The sequence below is a fragment of the Hyla sarda genome, chromosome 10 (assembly GCF_029499605.1).
Source record: "Hyla sarda isolate aHylSar1 chromosome 10, aHylSar1.hap1, whole genome shotgun sequence".
NCBI classification, from domain to species: domain Eukaryota; kingdom Metazoa; phylum Chordata; class Amphibia; order Anura; family Hylidae; genus Hyla; species Hyla sarda.
The window spans coordinates 93,698,333-93,716,826 of record NC_079198.1 but is presented as its reverse complement, the minus strand read 5'-3'; the positions used below and the strand labels follow the sequence as shown (position 1 = coordinate 93,716,826).

General features: G+C 41.6%; 1 long non-coding RNA gene across 1 annotated transcript; it reads right to left on the bottom strand.

Moving 5' to 3' along the window:
* Nucleotides 1–14,794: 14,794 nt before the first annotated feature.
* LOC130294410 (uncharacterized) lies at nt 14,795–17,767 on the bottom strand. Its single transcript, XR_008848490.1, has 3 exons — nt 17,641–17,767; nt 15,971–16,032; nt 14,795–14,928 (listed from the first exon to the last, which is right to left on the bottom strand). It is a non-coding gene; the product is annotated as an uncharacterized LOC130294410 (long non-coding RNA).
* Nucleotides 17,768–18,494: the final 727 nt, after the last annotated feature.

The following is an 18,494-nucleotide window of genomic DNA, read 5'->3' as shown; positions in this document are numbered from 1 at the left end:
GTGTCAATGAAATTTTGTTCTTTTATGTTTTCCTAGACAGGTGGCTAGATTCTCACACAGATCTTCCTTCAGGAGAACACATGGACATGGTTGTTCACAGTGTTACAGTGTTATTTATGTGTTGAACCCTGCAACAAAATAACTACCTTTATAATCTAGAGCAATGTTTCCAACCAGGGTGCCTCCAGCTGTTGCAAAACTACAACTCCCAGCATGCCCGGACAGCCGAAGGCTGTCCGGGCATGCTGGGAATTGTAGTTTTGCAACAGCTGGAGGCACCCTGGTTAGTAAACACTGAACGTGTTTTGTGATATAGAAACTATGCACCTGTCTGCAAAAGAATCTAGTACAGATTTAAAATGCGTTGTTTTCTGCTCTGATATAACAGATAACATCTGTTTTTTTGGAAGAAGCACCTTGCAAACATCCATTTTGGTGGCAGGCTATCCTTTAAAGTTTACCATACATTTTGCATATTGGTCGTTGAGAAGGTCATCCCCAAAATAAACCACTTTTCGTTGCAATTTTGTGGGGTTTTCTTAAAGGTATAGTCCGAGATTTCTTTTTATTTGACTAGGCTACAGGGGCTGTAAAGTTAGTGCAGTTCATTACATAGTGTCTGTATCTGTGTGTGATGGGGGTCTCACAATTCTTCAGTGATTTTTGCCCCAATGTTTTTATTAACAGCATACAAAATGACTGTCATCTCAGGAATTCCCACGTTGCAGTGTGGCCCGATACATTACATGACTAGTCAGGTTTTAAGAGGGAGCCTGTCTGCTTCAATCGGTGGAGCGACTGCTGGGTGGGAGATCATTGTGCAAGAATTGTAGATTTGCCACAGCTGAAGGCACCCTGGTCAGAAAACACTGGTCTATTGCATTGAAAGGAGACAGGTGTGTTTCAATGGGTGGGGCGGCTGATGTGTGGGAGGGAGAAAAGTGACCTCATACTTACAAACATGTAATCATGGGACTTTTGCTTTGAGGGAGCAAACTCAACAGGAAATAGCCAGTTCACAAAAAGATAGCCTCAGGTTTATGATAATCTCACAACATAGCCACTTAGCCCCATGAAAAACACAGATCCTTCCTAAGCATGTCCATTACAGGCATGTACTAAATCATCTTAAGGTGGATAACCCCTTTAAGGGTGCGTTCCCACCTGGCGTGTACACAGCGTATTTCACGCTGCGTAAAATTTGCGGCATCCTCGCTCACTATAGACACAGGGCTTTCAGGCGGCAGCCCTTTGCATGTAGTGAGTTTTGGAGGCGGGGCCGTGTGCCGGCGTTACTGTAAAGCGTGCTCCACCTCCAAAACTCACTGCACGCATAGGGCTGCTGCCGGAAAGCCCTGTGTGTATAGTGAGCGAGGAATACGCAGCACATTTCCCGCTGCTGTCGCAAATTTTGCGCAGCATGAAATAGGCTGCGTATATGCCAGGTGGGTATGCACCCTAAAGAGGTTTTGCAGCTGACAGCTTCCACTGCTGCCTATCCTCTGTTTATGATACTATGTAGTGACCTAGCAACATAGCTCCAGGAACTAAGAACACAATGTCCTTGCCTCCCACCATTTAATGGCAATGGCATGTTTAATTGTCCATATGACGTTTTGGACCAAATTGTCACAAGGGGATTCAGACACATCATTACCTTTCAGTGAATTACAATGCATTTTCCTCATTGTATCAATCGATCACATGTATGTCAATTAATTTCTCCCTCCTCTTCTTTGTTATAGCTACAGTATCTGATGTAGGACAATGTGCCGACTGTATAATCATTAACTTAATTGTTATGGTTATGTTTATTTCTGTTGCTATGAAAAATATTAAAACAGAAATTATTGTGTGCTGGGAGTATTGCTATATTTGACTGTATATTTGGCTCCTTCTCCTGCACTACCATTGGGCACCCTACCACATAAATCTCACCATAATGACTGACATAAAAATATGTTTTCATATCAACTGGTGCCAGAAAGTCAAACGGATTTGTAAATTACTCCTATTTAAAAATCTTATCCCTTCCAGTACTTATCAGCTGCTGTATGCTCCACAGGAAGTTGAGTAATTCTTTCCGGTCTGAGTACAATGCTCTCTGCTGACACCTCTGTCCAGAGTAGAAGCAAATCCCCATAGCAAACATCTCCTGCTCTGGACAGTTCCTGACATTGACAGAGGTGTCAGCAGAGAGCACTGTGGTCAGACTGGAAAGAACTACACAACTTCCTTTGTAGTATACAGCAACTGATAAGTACTAGAAGGATTAAGATTTTGAAATAGAAGTAATTTACAAATCTGTTTAACTTTTTGGCACCTGTTGATTTGAAAAATAAAATAAAAATAAAAAATTAAATGTTTTCCACCGGGTACCCCTTCAAGCCACTTAGAAATCTATGGGCAGAACTAAAAATGCATGTGTGAGCAAAGAGGCCTACAATGTGACTCAGTTACTCCACTTCTGTCTAAAGGAATAGGCCACAATTCCAGCAAAGTATAGGAATAAATGACAAGAATGTGAATGTGGCTAAAGCTAAGTTTGGATCACTGAACTATATACTGGCCGAGGTGAAGGAGGCAAAAACATCTATACCCTAGGTGTGCAGTAGCAATAAATGTAAAACAGGAAAAAAGCAGCCCACACCTCAAGGACAGTAGAAAATAGGTATTAAATTTAGTGAATTAATTGATTGAGACCGTGCTTCAAATATAAAAAATGAATACATTTATTAAAATATATGCAAACACTATATGCAATGAAATTCCCCTCACAGGGCCCTTGTGGGAGGAATATTACATAGATAAATTGTGAGACATTGTACAATAATACAATTCAATGAAAATAAAAATAAGAATGTAAAAATGTAACTGCAGTTGACTGATAATCCGGTATGACTGATAATCCGGCAGTCCTATTGGACTGATACTCCGGTATGTAACTGTAGAAGTCCAGCAATGAGAATGTATACACAAGTGTGATCAATGTCCGGAATAATGTCCGATATATACAAGTTTGTCACTGTGGAATAGATGTAAAATTATATTACCAGATATGCTGTGCCCTCCGGAATCTCGTTGTGGTAGGCTGACCTGTGGGCACTTGCATGTGCCGGCACGGCTGGTTCAGGCGGCACTGAACCCAATGTTTGCCGTGCAATGGCTGCGGAAGTCTGGAGATACAGACTGTCGATGGTTTTCATTAGACTCCCTCGTGTAGATTTTGCATGCCCAATTTTTCAGTTTTTTATTTGTTGACAAAGTTTGAAATATCCAATAAATTTCGTTCCACTTCTTGACTGTGTCCCACTTGTTGATTCTTCACAAAAAATTACAGTTTTATATCTTTATGTTTGAAGCCTGAAATGTGGCAAAATGTCGAAAAGTTCAAAGGGGCCGAATACTTTCACTATGCACTGTAGTTCACCCACTTTAGGTGCAGTATAGTTCCCCCACTTTAGGTGCAGTATAGTTCCCCCACATTAGGTTGGCGGTACAGTACCCCCACATTAGGTTGTAGTTCCCCCACATTAGGTGCAGTATAGCTCCCCACATTAGTTGCAGGATAAGTCCCCGCACATTAGGTTGGCAGTACAGTTCCCGCACATTGTGTTGACAGTACAGTTTCTCCACATTAGATTGGCAGTACAGTTCCCCCACATTAGGTGTGCAGTACAGTTCCCCCCACATTAGGGGTGCAGTAAAGTTCCCCCACATTAGGCGTGCAGTACAGTTCCCCCACATTAGGTGGCAATATAGTTCCCCCACATCAGGTGGCAGGATAGTTCCACCACATTAGGTGGCAGTATAGTTCCCCCACATTAGGTGGCAGTACAGTTCCTCACATTTGGTGCAGTATAGTTCCCCACATTAGGTGCAGCATAGTTCCCACATTAGGTGCAGTACAGTTCCCCCACATTAGGTGCAGTATAGTTCCCCCACATTAGGTGGAGTACAGTTCCCCACATTAGGGTGCAGTATAGTTCCCCTCATTAGGTTCAGTATAGTTACCCCACATTAGGTGCAGTATAGTTCCCCCACATTAGGTGGCAGTACAGTTCCCCCACATTAGGTGGTAGTACAGTTCCCCACATTACGTGCAGTATAGTTCCACCACATTAGGTGCAGCATAGTTCCCCCATTAGGTGCAGTATAGTTCCCCCACATTAGGTTGGCAGTATAGTCCCCCACATTAGATGCAGCATAGTTCCCCCACATTACGTGCAGTATAATTCTCCACATTAGGTGCAGTATAGTTCCCCACATTAGGTGCAGCATAGTTCCCCTCATTAGGTGCAGTATAGTTCCCACATTAGGTGCAGTACAGTTCCCCCACAGACATACAGCCTGGAGGCTGTAGGCTGTATGCCTGTTTACTGCCCCAGTGTTCCGACCACCGTTCCTCCGGTCCGGGGTCACGATCTACTGCTATGGCCTATGGGCCATAGCAGTAGATCCCGGGACCAGAGAGGAGCGGTGGTCGGAACACTGAAGATGACGTGCCGCTGATGACTTACCATGTGCGCGTCCTCCTCACTGCTCCGCTCTTCTATGGGTGCATGCACAGGACGTCAGTGACGTGCCTGCGTGCGCTACCTCCCAGCAGCCCCTGCGTTTTTAAAGTTAGTGCGGGGCCGCAGAGAGGTAAAAGGGACATCCTTGTGTCCTGAAATTTGTTTCGGGACACAGGGATGTCCCAAATGTGATGGGGGCCCCCTGCGGGCACGGGGCCCGGAGCAGGTGCTCCAGGAGCGCCAATGATGATCCGGCCCTGAGTGGGGCAAAAAGTATTTAGATCATTCACCAATTTTGCAAGTTCTCCCACTTAAAAAGATGAGAGAGGCCTGTTATTTTCATCATAGGTATACCTCAACTATGAGAGACATAATGAGAGAAAAAAATCCATAAAATCACATTGTCTGATTTTTAAAGAATTTATTTGCAAATTATGGTGGAAAATAAGTATTTGGGCAATAACAAAAGCTAATTTCAATACTTTGTTTATACCCTTTGTTGGCAATGAAAGAGGTCAAATGTTTTCTTTATTTTGGCCTATTCCTCCATGCAGATCTCCTCTAGAGCAGGGATGTTTTGGGACTGTCGCTGTGCAACACAGACTTTCAACTCCCTCCAAAGGTTTTCTATGGGGTTGAGATCTGGAGACTGGCTAGACTACTCCAGGACCTTGACATGCTTCTTACGAAGCCACTCCTTCGTTGCCCAGGCAGTGTGTTAAGGATCATTGTCATGGTGAAAGACCCAGCCACACTTCATCTTTAATGCCCTTGCTGATGAAAGGAGGCTTTTACGCAAAATCTCATGATACATGGCCCCATTCATTCTTTCCTTTACATGGACAAGTCATTCTGGTCCCTTAGCAGAAAAACCAGCCCAAAAGCATGATGTTTCCACCCCATGCTTCACAGTAGGTATGGTGTTCTTTGGATGCAACTTAGCATTCTTTCTGCTCTAAACATGAAGAGTTGAGTTTTTACCAAAAAGTTCTACTTCGGTTTCACCTGACCATATGTCATTCTCCCAATACTCTTCTGAATCATCCAATTGCTCTCTAGAAAACTTAAGACTGGCTCGGACATGTACTGGCTTCACCCCTTAAAGGGGTACTACCGTGGAAAACTTTTTTTTTTTTTAATCAACTGGTGCCAGAAAGTTAAACATATTTGTAAATCACTTCTATTAAAAAATCTTAATCCTTCCAGTACTTTTTATGGGCTGTATACTAAAGAGAAATTCAAAAAGAAATGCATTTCCTGTGATGTCCTGACCCCAGTGCTCTCTGCTGACCTCTGCTGTCCATTTTAGGAACTGTCCAGAGAAGCATATGTTTGTTATGGGGATTTTCTCCAGTTCCTAAAATGGACAGCAGAGGTCAGCAGAGAGCACTCTGGTCAGGACATCACAGGAAATGCATTTCTTTTTTGGATTTCTCTTTAGTATACAGCCCCTAAAAAGTACTGGAAGGATAAAGATTTTTTAATAGAAGTGATTTACAAATATGTTTAACTTTCTGGCACCAGTTGATTTAAAAAAAAAGTTTTCCACGGTAGCACCCCTTTAAGGACTGAGCGTTTTTCGATTTTCGCACTTTTTTTTCCTCCTCACTTTTTAAAAATCGTAACCCTTTCAATTTTGCACCTAAAAATCCATATGATGGCTTATTTTTTGTGCCAACAATTCTACTTTATAATGACATCAGTCATTTTACCCAAAAATCTACGGGGGAAACAGAGAAAAAAATTGTAGTGCAACAAAATTGAAGAAAAACATCATTGACCGCACGGTTTAATTAACTGTATATATTTTTTATTTCAGACATTTGCACATGCGGCAATACCATATATGTTTATTTTTATTTCTACTGTTTTTTTTTTTTTTATGGAAAGGGGGGTGATTTAAACTTTTAATAGGGAAGGGGTTAAATGATCTTTATTAACTTTTTTTTCACAATTTTTTAGCAATGCTATAGCCCCCGTGTTCTACAGCTGATCGGGATGCCGTGATTTTGCCGCAGCGATCCCAAACAGCCCCCTGAGCTAACCGGCAGCAGTTTAGTTTCACTTTAGATGCAGCAATCAATTTTGAACGCCGTGTCTTAACCCCTTAAGGACACATGACGTACTGGAACGTCATGTGTCCACTCCCGATCTATAACGCGGGGCCACGGCGTGGCCCCGCGTCATAGCGGGTCGGGCCCGGCCTCTAACAACGGCCGGGACCCGTGGCTAATAGCGCGCGGCATTGATCGCTGTGCCGCGCGCTATTAACCCTTTAGACGCGGCGTTCAAAGTTGAACGCCGCGTCTAAAGTGAAACCGAAAGCATCCCGGCTAGCTCAGTGGGCTGTTCGGGATAGCCGCGGTGAAATCGCGGCATCCCGAACAGCTGACAGGACAGCGGGAGGGCCCCTACCTGCCTCCTCGCTGTCCGATCGCCGAATGACTGCTCAGTGCCTGAGATCCAGGCATGAGCAGTCATCCGGCAGAATCATCGATCACTGGTTTCTTATGAGAAACCAGTGATCAACATAGAAGATCAGTGTGTGCAGTGTTATAGGTCCCTATGGGACCTATAACACTGCAAAAAAAAAGTGAAAAAAAAAAGTGAATAAAGATCATTTAACTCCTCCCCTATTAAAAGTTTGAATCACCCCCCTTTTCCAATAAAAAAAAAAACACAGTGTAAATAAAAATAAAAATAAACATATGTGGTATCACCGCGTGCGGAAATGTCCGAATTATAAAAATATATCATTAATTAAACCGCTCGGTCAATGGCGTGCGCGCAAAAAAATTCCAAAGTCCAAAATAGTGCATTTTTGGTCACTTTTTATATCATTTAAAAATGAATAAAAAGTGATCAATAAGTCCTATCAATGCAAAAATGGTACCGTTAAAAACTTCAGATCACGGCGCAAAAAATGAGCCCTCATACCGCCCCATACACGGAAAAATAAAAAAGTTATAGGGGTCAGAAGATGACAATTTTAAACGTATTAATTTTCCTGCATGTAGTTATGATTTTTTCCAGAAGTCCGACAAAATCAAACCTATATAAGTAGGGTATCATTTTAATCGTATGGACCTACAGAATACATATCAGGTGTCATTTTTACCGAAAAATGTACTACGTAGAAACGGAAGCCCCCAAAAGTTACAAAACAGCGTTTTTTTTTCAATTTTGTCGCACAATGATTTTTTTTCCCGCTTCACCATAGATTTTTGGGCAAAATGACTGATGTCATTACAAAGTAGAATTGGTGGCGCAAAAAATAAGCCATCATATGGATTTTTAGGTGTAAATTTGAAAGAGTTATGATTTTTTAAAGGCAAGGAGCAAAAAACGAAAATGCAAAAACGGAAAAACCTCCGGTCCTTAAGGGGTTAAGGGTTAATAGCGCGCGGCACCGCAATCAGTTAGCCACAGGTCCCGCCCGTTGTTAGAGGGAGCAGACTGAGGGCGTACAGGTATGCCCTGCATCCTTAAGGAGTTAAACCAGGGGGACACTGCATGATTTGAGTACCTGGCATCGTAGTGTGTTTCAGATGGTAGTATTTGTTACTTTGGTCCCAGTTCTCTCTAGGATATTCAATAGGTCCCCCTGTGTGGTTCTAGGATTTTTGCTCACTGTTCTTGTGATCCTTTGTACACCACGGGGTAAGATCTTGTGTGGAGCCCCAGTTCGAAGGAGATTATCAGTGGTCTTGTATGTCTTCCATGTTTTCACACCAAGCTGCAATTTTGTTTCTGGTGTTTTTCGACAGCTCTTTGGTCTTGGCCATAGTGGAGTTTGGAGTGTGACTGTTTGAGATTGTGGACAGGTGTCTTTTATACTGATAACAAGTTTAAACAGGTGCCATTAATACAAGTAATGTGTGGAGGACAATGGAGACTCTTAAAGAAGAAGTTACAGGTCTGTGGGAGCAAGAAATATTGCTTATTTGTAGGTGACCACATACTTATTTTCCACAATTATATGCAAATAAATTCTTTAAAAATTGGACAATGGGATTTAATGGATTTTTGTTTCTCATTATGTCTCTCATAGTTGAGGTATACCTATGATGAAAATTACAGGCCTCTCTCATCTTTTTAAGTGAGAGATCTTGCACAATTGGTGGCTGACTAAAAACTTTTTTGCCCCTAGTGTGTGTGTTTTTGTGTGTGTGTATATATATATATATATATATATATATATATATATATAAGCTGAGTACCCAGCATTGCCCGTTTTTTCCTTCCTAATCTTTGTTGGGGAGGAAAATCAACAAAGGAGTAAGAAACACAGTTCAGAAACAAGATAGTCGGCACCACTACTCCTATTAACCCTTCAGTCTGTGACTGGACTTGTGCATTCACACTGTGCAGGTGTGTGTAATCCTATGCAGCTATTCGATGTGAAAAGACACTGCTCCCTCTCGGGTTCCCAGTCCCATAGAAACCAATCTTCTATGTCATAGCTGACCAGCTGCGTCCCTGGAAGACCGTCCGATGTAACTCCCTCTCTTTGCACTGAAGATAATACAGAAAGTTCACACTGCAACCTGGTGAGTGACGTCCCTTTTTCTATTTCATAGCACAACAAAGGAGTAAGCTTTTGACTTCATATCCCAACCCCATATCCCGTCCCCATATCCTGTCCTCATATATCATCCTCATATCCCGACCTCCTATCCCATCCTCATATTCCGACCTCATATGCTATCCTCATAGCCCGTCCTCATATCCCGTCCTCACATCCCGACCTCATATCCCGTCCTCACATCTCGTCCTCACATCGTGTCCTCACATCCCATCCTCAAATCCTGTCCTCATGTCCCGTCCTCATATCCCAACCTCATATCCCATCCTTATATCCTGACCTCATATCCCGTCCTCATATCCCATGCTCATATCCCGTGCTCATGTGCTGTTTTTTATTTTTTTGCATCCAGTCTCTCCCAGCAGTGAAACAGCAAGGAAGTCTCTGCTAACTATAAGAGGGAAGTATACAAGCGATTGTTTGAGCTGTGATTGTTTTGAGCTGTATACAAGAGTGTGAAGTATACAGGTGAGTGTGGGTATAAAAGTGAGAGGGACTTCACATTAAGGGACTTTAAATTCAGGGAGTTTAATTGACATATTTGATTGTTTTTTTTTTTTGTTTTTATTTACTGAAATTTTTGCAATCCCCAAACCTAGAATGGCCTTCATGTTGGATAATGCAGTCTGGTGTGCATCTTGTACAATGTATGCAATCCTTGAGCAGCAGTTCGAGGGTGAATATTGTTGTGTGAGATGTGAGCGAGTTGTTCGTTTGGAAGCCAAGATCCTGGATCTAGAGGAACAACTGGCAACATTGAGATGCATTGACAACCCGGAGAGGAGTCTCCTGCTCACTGAGCAGGCACTCTCGGGGGTAGAGGTGGGGGAGGACAGTGGGACGGAGTTGAAGGACAGCCAGGCAGCTAGCTGGGTTACAGTTAGAAAGCGGGGTAGGGGAAAAAGTGTCAGGGAGGCTAGTCCTGAACTTGCACAACCCAACAAGTTTTCCCGCTTGGCAGATGAGGGGGATGCAATTTCAGAGCTAGCAGTACTGCAGCAGGATACTGCCTCTGACCGCCAGGGGGGTGTCTTCTCCAGTAAGGAGAGAGGGAGGAGTGCAGGGCATGCCAGACAGGTACTAGTGGTGGGGGACTCAATTATTAGGGGGACAGACAGGCCGATCTGTCACAAAGACCGGGATCGCCGAACAGTGTGTTGTCTACCTGGCGCTCCAGTTCGGGACATCGCGGATCTGGTTGACAGGTTGCTGGGCGGGGCTGGAGAGGACCCAGCAGTCATGGTACATATTGGCACCAATGACAAAGTAAGAGGTAGGTGGAGTGTCCTTAAAAATGATTTCAGGGACTTAGGCCTCAAGCTTAAGGCAAGGACCTCCAAGGTAGTATTTTCTGAAATACTACCAGTACCACGAGCCACACCAGAGAGGCAACAGGAGATTAGGGAGGTAAACAAGTGGCTCAGAAGCTGGTGTAGGAAGGAGAGGTTTGGGTTCATGGAGAACTGGGCCGACTTCACTGTCGGTTACCGGCTCTACCGTAGGGACGGGCTGCACCTCAATGGAGAGGGGGCAGCTGTGCTTGGGGAGAAGATGGCTAGAAGGGTGGAGGAGTGTTTAAACTAGGGACTTGGGGAGAGGGAACTTACAGCAAAGAGGGGGAAGATAGCGTAGATAGAGAGGTGGGAATTATTAATGTACCTGGGGGTGGAGCAGAGGGAGGGGTTAGAATAGTTAATATGAATAGGATTCATAGAAAAATAAAACATATACCCTTGAATCCCATTAACCCCAATAACATAAAGGATGGAAATGTAAAGTGTATGTTCACAAATGCCAGTAGCCTAGCAAATAAAATGGGGGAGCTGGAGGCCTTGATACTGGAGGAAAAAAACCAAGGACAAAGGATGTAGGACCCCTTAATAATGATAATGGGGAGGTTGTCACAGGCGATCAAGAGAAGGCGGAACTACTGAATGGGTTCTTTCGTTCTGTATATACTAGGGAAGAAGGAGGAGCTGACATTGGCCAGGAGAGTGCTGGTAACACATCATGTATTGTACTGAACTGGCTTAATGTAGAGATGGTACAAGGTAAGTTAAGTAAAGTAAATGTAAACAAATCTCCAGGACCAGATGGATTGAACCCAAGAGTTCTTAGAGAGGTAAGTTCAGTAATATCTGTACCCTTGTTCACGATATTTAGAGATTCTCTGGTGTCTGGTATTGTGCCAAGGGACTGGCGCAAGGCGAATGTGGTACCAATCTTCAAGAAGGGCTCTAGGTCTTCCCCAGGAAATTATAGACCGGTAAGTTTAACGTGCAATGTGGGTAAATTGTTTGAAGGACTTATAAGGGATTACATTCAGGAATACATAGGGGATAATTGTATTATAAGTGATAGCCAGCATGGATTTACTAAGGATAGAAGTTGTCAAACTAATCTAATTTGCTTTAATGAAGAGGTGAGTAGAAGCCTTGACTGAGGAATGGCTGTGGATATAGTGTTTCTGGATTTTGCTAAAGCGTTTGATACTGTCCCTCATAGACGTCTGACATATAAGTTAAGGTATTTGGGCTTGGAAACTTTAGTTTGTAACTGGATTGAACACTGGTTCATGGATTGTACCCAGAGAGTGGTGATCAATGATTCGTACTCTGATTGGTCCCTGGTTATTAGTGGTGTACCCCAAGGTTCAGTACTGGGACCGCTGTTGTTTAATTTATTTATCAATGATATAGAGGATGGCATTAACAGCTCTGTTTCTATCTTTGCAGATGACACTAAGCTTTGTAGCACAGTACAGTCTATAGAGGATGTGTATAAGTTACAAGATGACTTGGATAGACTAAGTGTCTGGGCATCCACTTGGCAAATGAGGTTCAATGTGGATAAATGTAAAGTTATGCATCTGGGTACTAATAACATGCATGCATCGTATGTCTTAGGGGGTGTTAATCTTCCAGAGTCACTGGTAGAGAAGGATCTGGGTGTACTTGTAGATCACAGACTACAGAATAGCATGCAATGTAAGGCTGCTGCTTCCAAGGCCAGCAGGATATTGTCATGTATCAAAAGAGGCATGGACTCGAGGGACAGGGACATAATACTCCCCCTTTATAAAGCATTGGTACGGCCTCACCTGGAATATGCTGTTCAGTTTCGGTCACCAGTCCATAAAAGGGACACTGTGTTGCTGGAAAGGGTGCAGAGACGCGCGACTAAGCTAATATGGGTCATGGAACATCTTAGCTATGAGGAGCGATTAAAGGAGTTACAATTGTTTAGTCTTGAGAAGAGACGTTTAAGGGGGGATATGATAAACGTAAATAAATATATTAATGGCCCATACAAAACATATGGTGAAAAACTGTTCCAGGTTAAGCCCCCTCAAAGGACAAGGGCGCATTCCTTCCATTTGGAGAAGAAAGGGTTTAGTCTCAAGGGGCGACACACCTTCTTTACCATAAGACCTGTGAACTTATGGAACAGTCTACCTCAGGAACTGGTCACAGCAGGAAAATTTAACAGCTTTAAAACAGGGTTAGATACATTCCTGGAACAAAATAACATTAATGCTTATGAAGAAAAATAAAATCCCATCCCTTCCCCAATATTGCGCCACACCCCTACATTTCAATTCCCTGGTTGAACTTGATGGACGTATGTCTTTTTTCAAGCGTACTAACTATGTAACTATGTAACTATGTTCTCGATCAGCTCCGACTCATCTCCGAACACCCATTGCAGCAATTTTGGTAAGCATGGTCATGCACTTGGCAAGCTGGATCCAGGTATGACCTCAGGGCTGGAGGAGGAAGAATAGGCCGCCTCTGGTGGGGTACTCACTGCAGACTCCTCCGATGGGATCTCGGCCCACGAGCCCCAAGTTCTGTGTTGAGGGGACAATCTCACCGGCAATGCACCTCCAGGTGTCCCTGTGCTCTCCGCTGGAGGTGGCTCTGGCCAATCTTCGTCATCAACAGGCAGTGGGGGAAGATTGCTGGCCCCCTCTTGGTCTAATGACAACCGCTGCAGACGGTCAGCAAGTTCTTGGAAAAGTCGGGCTGCGTCTGCCACAACTTTCCGCTTTTCCGGCACCATTTTGCTAACTTCACCACGTGGGACGCTGCTCTCCGCCATGTCTGTACTCTCCGGCTCTCTGTGCAGACTGAAGAGGTCTTTTGTAGTGGGCTTCCCCAAAATGGCGGCCGGCAGGAAGGACGTTATCAGTGCAGCCCCGACTTCTGGTCCCTCCAGAGACGACTCCTGTATCTCCAAGTTCCCTTTCGGCTGTGACACAGTAACTTGGCAGCCACGCCCAGGGGCGGGGCGTGGCACAGCGCGGGCTTTCTTTGCACGCTTTTCCGGCAGCAGTTTGGCTCCGCCTGTGCCGACCGGACCAGAGGATGGCAGCATGAACTCATTGCACAGTTTACACATCTTAGTTGTAGATGAATTTTCGCCTCCCCCCTTACTTTTCTCGTGGCCCCCTTGTATGGTGCACCACAAGCACCGCTCCCGTACACAGCAACACGGTTTACAGCACATGAATAAAGTTGGTTTTCTGGGGGGGGGGGAGTACACTTTCACTAATGGCGACAGTAGTAGGCACACACCCGAATTACAATTGCAAATACATTTTTAAAAATCAGACAATGTGATTTTGTTGATTTATTTTTCTCATTATGTCTCTCGTAGTTGAGGTATTCCATAAGATGAAAATTACAGGCCTCCCTCATCTTTTTAAGTGGAAGAATTTGCACAATTGGTGGCTGACTAAATACTTTTTAGCTATATATATATATATATATATATCATTTTTAGTTTTTGTTTTTTTGTTTTTTTGAACACAAATATGAAAAGACCATCAACATTTTTTTTCAATCTTTTATTGTTTCACCTTTCCGGAAAATATTTCGTTTTGAGATACTTTACAGTCGTGCTACAGCAAAGGTTTCTAAAAAAAAATAGACAGGAGTAGAAGAAATATGTTCTATGTTCATAAGTTACTGCAGTTATTTATATACATGAAATGGCCTAAATTTATCAATCTGCCTGAAAACCAAAATGTTATGGCAAAGCCAGACCGTTTAGGTATGAGGCAGATTGAGAAATGTAGGTAAAAGTGTCATTTTAAATAAGAAAACTAAAAAACATGTTACACCTATGCATGCTTGATTGTAAACATTTACATGTAACATACATGCAAAACATGTCATATGAAAGAAGTACTGCTAAAAAAAACATAAAAATGTTTAAAGTGTAAATGTCAGGAAATATATCATCTATACACTGTATATATATGTAAAGTAAAGTAAAGAAAGGCTCATAATACACCCCTCCTAGTGCTGGTTTAAGATCAATGCAGGGCTATCCTACTGATGAATTTGTTGGAGCATTATCCGGTGCTAATCATACTATATTCTTAATCCGGTACCTCAGTTCTAGGTAGCCTTTGTTTCATCCAGGGCATAATATTTTTTTAACTGCCTAAGCCCTGTCTTTAAATAGAGTGGTTTGTTGAAACTTTCCGCCAATGCCCAGCACCTGAGGTACACGACCCTAGACCCCCTGTAGTGCCTCTATGTATATTACATAGTATATAATATAATGTTGGTGGCCTTTTCCAAACCAATCACTACTCATAGAGGAAATTTATATTTTTACATCATCCTACAAAGCACCTGAGGAATCTATAAGATTTTATCATGGAGAACCGATCAGTGAATGTCCTTGATTCTGTTAACTTTTATGACAATAACTTTCTGGCGATCACAAGGAGGCAGGAAGCCCAAACCAAGGCAGTTGGGTTGTTAGCATGGCTTCCACTAGCTGTTGTAGCTGTTTTAGTAGTTGTAGTAGAAACTGCATGGAAGATAAAGGAGAAAGATGCTTTAAAGATGTCAGAAAAAAAATATTAGCATATATATATATATATATATATATATATATATATATATATATATATATTCCACAGAGCTGTACAATCAAATATGGATGGCAGGTCATACCATATATGGTGCAATGCTTTGACAGCCCAATTACAAAAAGAAAATGTTTGATCCCATACATAAATACATGCACAAACATTTTTCACAGCATTGCAAACATGGAAGGTAGATAGATTTATGAGAACTTGTGCAGAGGAAAAGTGGAGCAGTTGCTTATTGCAACCAATCAGATTGCATCTTTATTAAAAAAAAAATAAAATAAATGAAAAGGCCTCTTAAAATGAAAGCTGGGATCTGAGTGATTAATATGGGCAACTGCTCCATGTTTTGCAAAATATCCCCAATATTGTCATTACCGGCCCACAATAAAGCTCACAAAGCAATCTTCCTATCCTAGACATACACACTGGGGCTGATTTTATAAGAAGCCAAATAATTTTGTATTATATTTATGTAATATGGGTTGAAATTTGAAAAGTGGAGAGAAATGGGAAGAACACACACACACCATGTATTTAACGTTGATTGGATAGGGACTGCAGGGGACCAGAGTAGGTGAATATTACTTGTTTGTTGTTTTGATGTCATGCCCGGCAACATATAAAAACAGTATTTTGCCATTTTGCTATTATATTAATTTACCCCTTTAACATATAAAAAAAAAAACATTCACTGGGGGAGATTTATCAAAACCTGTGAAGAGGAAAATTTGACCAGTTGCCCATAGGAGCCAATCAAATTGCTTCTTTCATTTTTAAAGAGGCCTGTGAAAAATGGAAATAGCAGTCTGATTGGATGCTAGGGGGTCATGCATGCATAACTGGTCATGCATGTAATATGTATATATATATATATATATATATATATATATATATATATATATACTGTATATATAAACTTAGAAAAACATTATCTAAGTATTTTGTGTTTGGATAGGAAAAAAAAAATTTACAAACCTGTAGGAACACTCAAGGTATTGCTCAACTTGTACACGGAAGAAGATCCATTTACAAAAGCACTGAAATGAAAATAAATGAGATGTAAGAGGAATGCTATTGCACAGACATGAGCCATGTATAGACATAGATTTGTGGTGTGATTTTACATACAAGGCTGTTCTGATTCTGAAATAAAAAACAGATCATACTATTTTTTTCTGTTCAAGCTCTATAGGACTTATAGATACAGAGCTCCCAAAGAGTTTGAATGGTGAAGCGATGAACACACTTTATTGCTGTTCATATATATATGGACATATAGAGAAAGCTGCAGCCAGATATTTTTCATATCATTAGGGGGAAATGTAGTATTGTATGCCAGCAATTCAAATGGATGACTGACATTGTAGTTTGGAGGCTCACCAGATACGTTAGAGCAAAATTTGGTATTGAGTCTCTACTCAGGCTCATAAAAGAGGAGAGCCACATCTACAACGTCCATATGTTCTAGTAAGGCATATGAAAATAGATTACAAACATATCCACCCTTACCTTTCCACAATTGTTTATTATTATTATTGTTATTACACATTTTCACAATGTACCAGCAAAACTCTTGATCACATCCTCTAGATGGTCAAATATCAACATATATGTCATTGAAACTTCAGACTAAGTATTGTGAAATCATGTTTTTTTTCTGAAGCTAGTCATCACGCGCAACTCAACTTGGGATATGATAACGAAGAGGTGCCATCTGCTAAAAAATGCATTATTTTATGCTTTTGCAAGAAGACATGGTCCAGCCCCTGAAGTGCCCTGGAACGCCTCTCCACTTTCTTTTTCTGCCCTCGCCCAATTTGATAGGCAGGGCTTTGCTTCCAGTGGCGAGCCCTGTTGAGATCTGGTGCATGTGCCATGCTTTCGAAATAAAGCAATGTGGTAATATGTGTAACATGTTTCTACTTCCCCTCACACCTTTGTAATACTGTCAGCACTTTGTTAATTTCCAGGGGACAGATGCACTTTAAGGACTGAATGTTTTACCCAATTCCTTACCTAACTGTATGTAGCTGAATAATTTGTAGACCTCTTAAAACTGTCCAAGAAATTTTGATTTTCAAAGTATTAAAAGGGTTGTCTAGTATTAGAAAAACACAGCTTCTTTTTTTGCAAAAACAGCACCATTCCTGTCCAGAAGTTGTGTGTAGTATTGCAGCTTTGTCCCATTTACTTCAGTGGTGTTGAGTTGCAATACCAGACACAATCTGTAGACAGGATTGTTTTTTTATTTTTATTTTTTGCAACAAAAGAAGCTGTGTATTTCTAATACTGGACAACCCCTTCAACAACATAATATTTGCACTGCGAAGGACTATAATGTATGTATTACCTTTTAGTCTTTTCTGATAGTCCTACGCAGCGTGAATAATATATTGTAAATACTTTGGAACTTTCTACTAGCACGGCATTCAGGGGACCCTACTTTAATATTATGCAGCAGTGTGGGCTTAATATTTAACCATCCAATAGCGCTAGTGTTCTGTAATTTTTAACAATTTTATTTTTAATTACTACACTTTAAATGTTTCAAGGATATATTTGCCTCCATTGTGAGTCATATATCTTAACTTTTTATTTTTTTACTTTTTTTTTGAAGAAGAAGAAACAAAAGTCCCAATACTTACCTAATGATAATAGAGCTTGCACTTAGATTAGATGGTGAAGTCCAGTTGGCAACAAATGAAGTGTTTTCAAATGTGTAAGAAACTCCTAAGGAATTATTACAAGAAGAAGAATTCAAGCCAGTTGACCAGGTCCCTACAGCAGTGTTATTTGCAATAGCCTGGAGCAGAACCGTGGCAGTTCCATTTACTTGAGAAGACACAGTGACTGTAAAAAGAAAATGAATATTTAGTAATGATCATCACTGCCTCAGTTTCTGTCTCTTTTCAGTTAACCATTATGAGGTATCAACAAGTCGGGACTCTCAATTTTTATCTGTTTCTAGACATCAAAAATGGCGAGTGGGCAATGTGGTAGCTATATGACAGTGGAGAACAGGCTATACACTCCAAGCTCATTACATGACTGGTGAATGTTACCTCAGCAATACCAGAAAAAAAACAGAAAAAAAACAAAGGAATACCACCGTACCCATTGGAAAGTGCTCTAAAATTTAACTTTTAATAATATCTGGTTAAAAACCACCAATATAATGTGACCCTAGTGTGGGTAATAACATGATAAAATTGTGCCAAAATTTGTACCCAACGCGTTTCCACTCCGTATGCAGTTTCCTCAGGGGAATGGTGATGGCACAATCCCCTATCTCCTATACTAGGCACACAGTGGGCTTTATGGCCCCTAGTAATTAGGCACTGTTACAAGCCCACTAGTGTGCCATCGTTATAATAAGATGATAATATTTAAGATAGTTAGATATATTTACATCCGATACCCTGCACTCATAAACAACACATTCAAATAAAGTGCATAAAGGTACATATTTCTATTTGACAGCGGACTGTAGTGTTTCCCA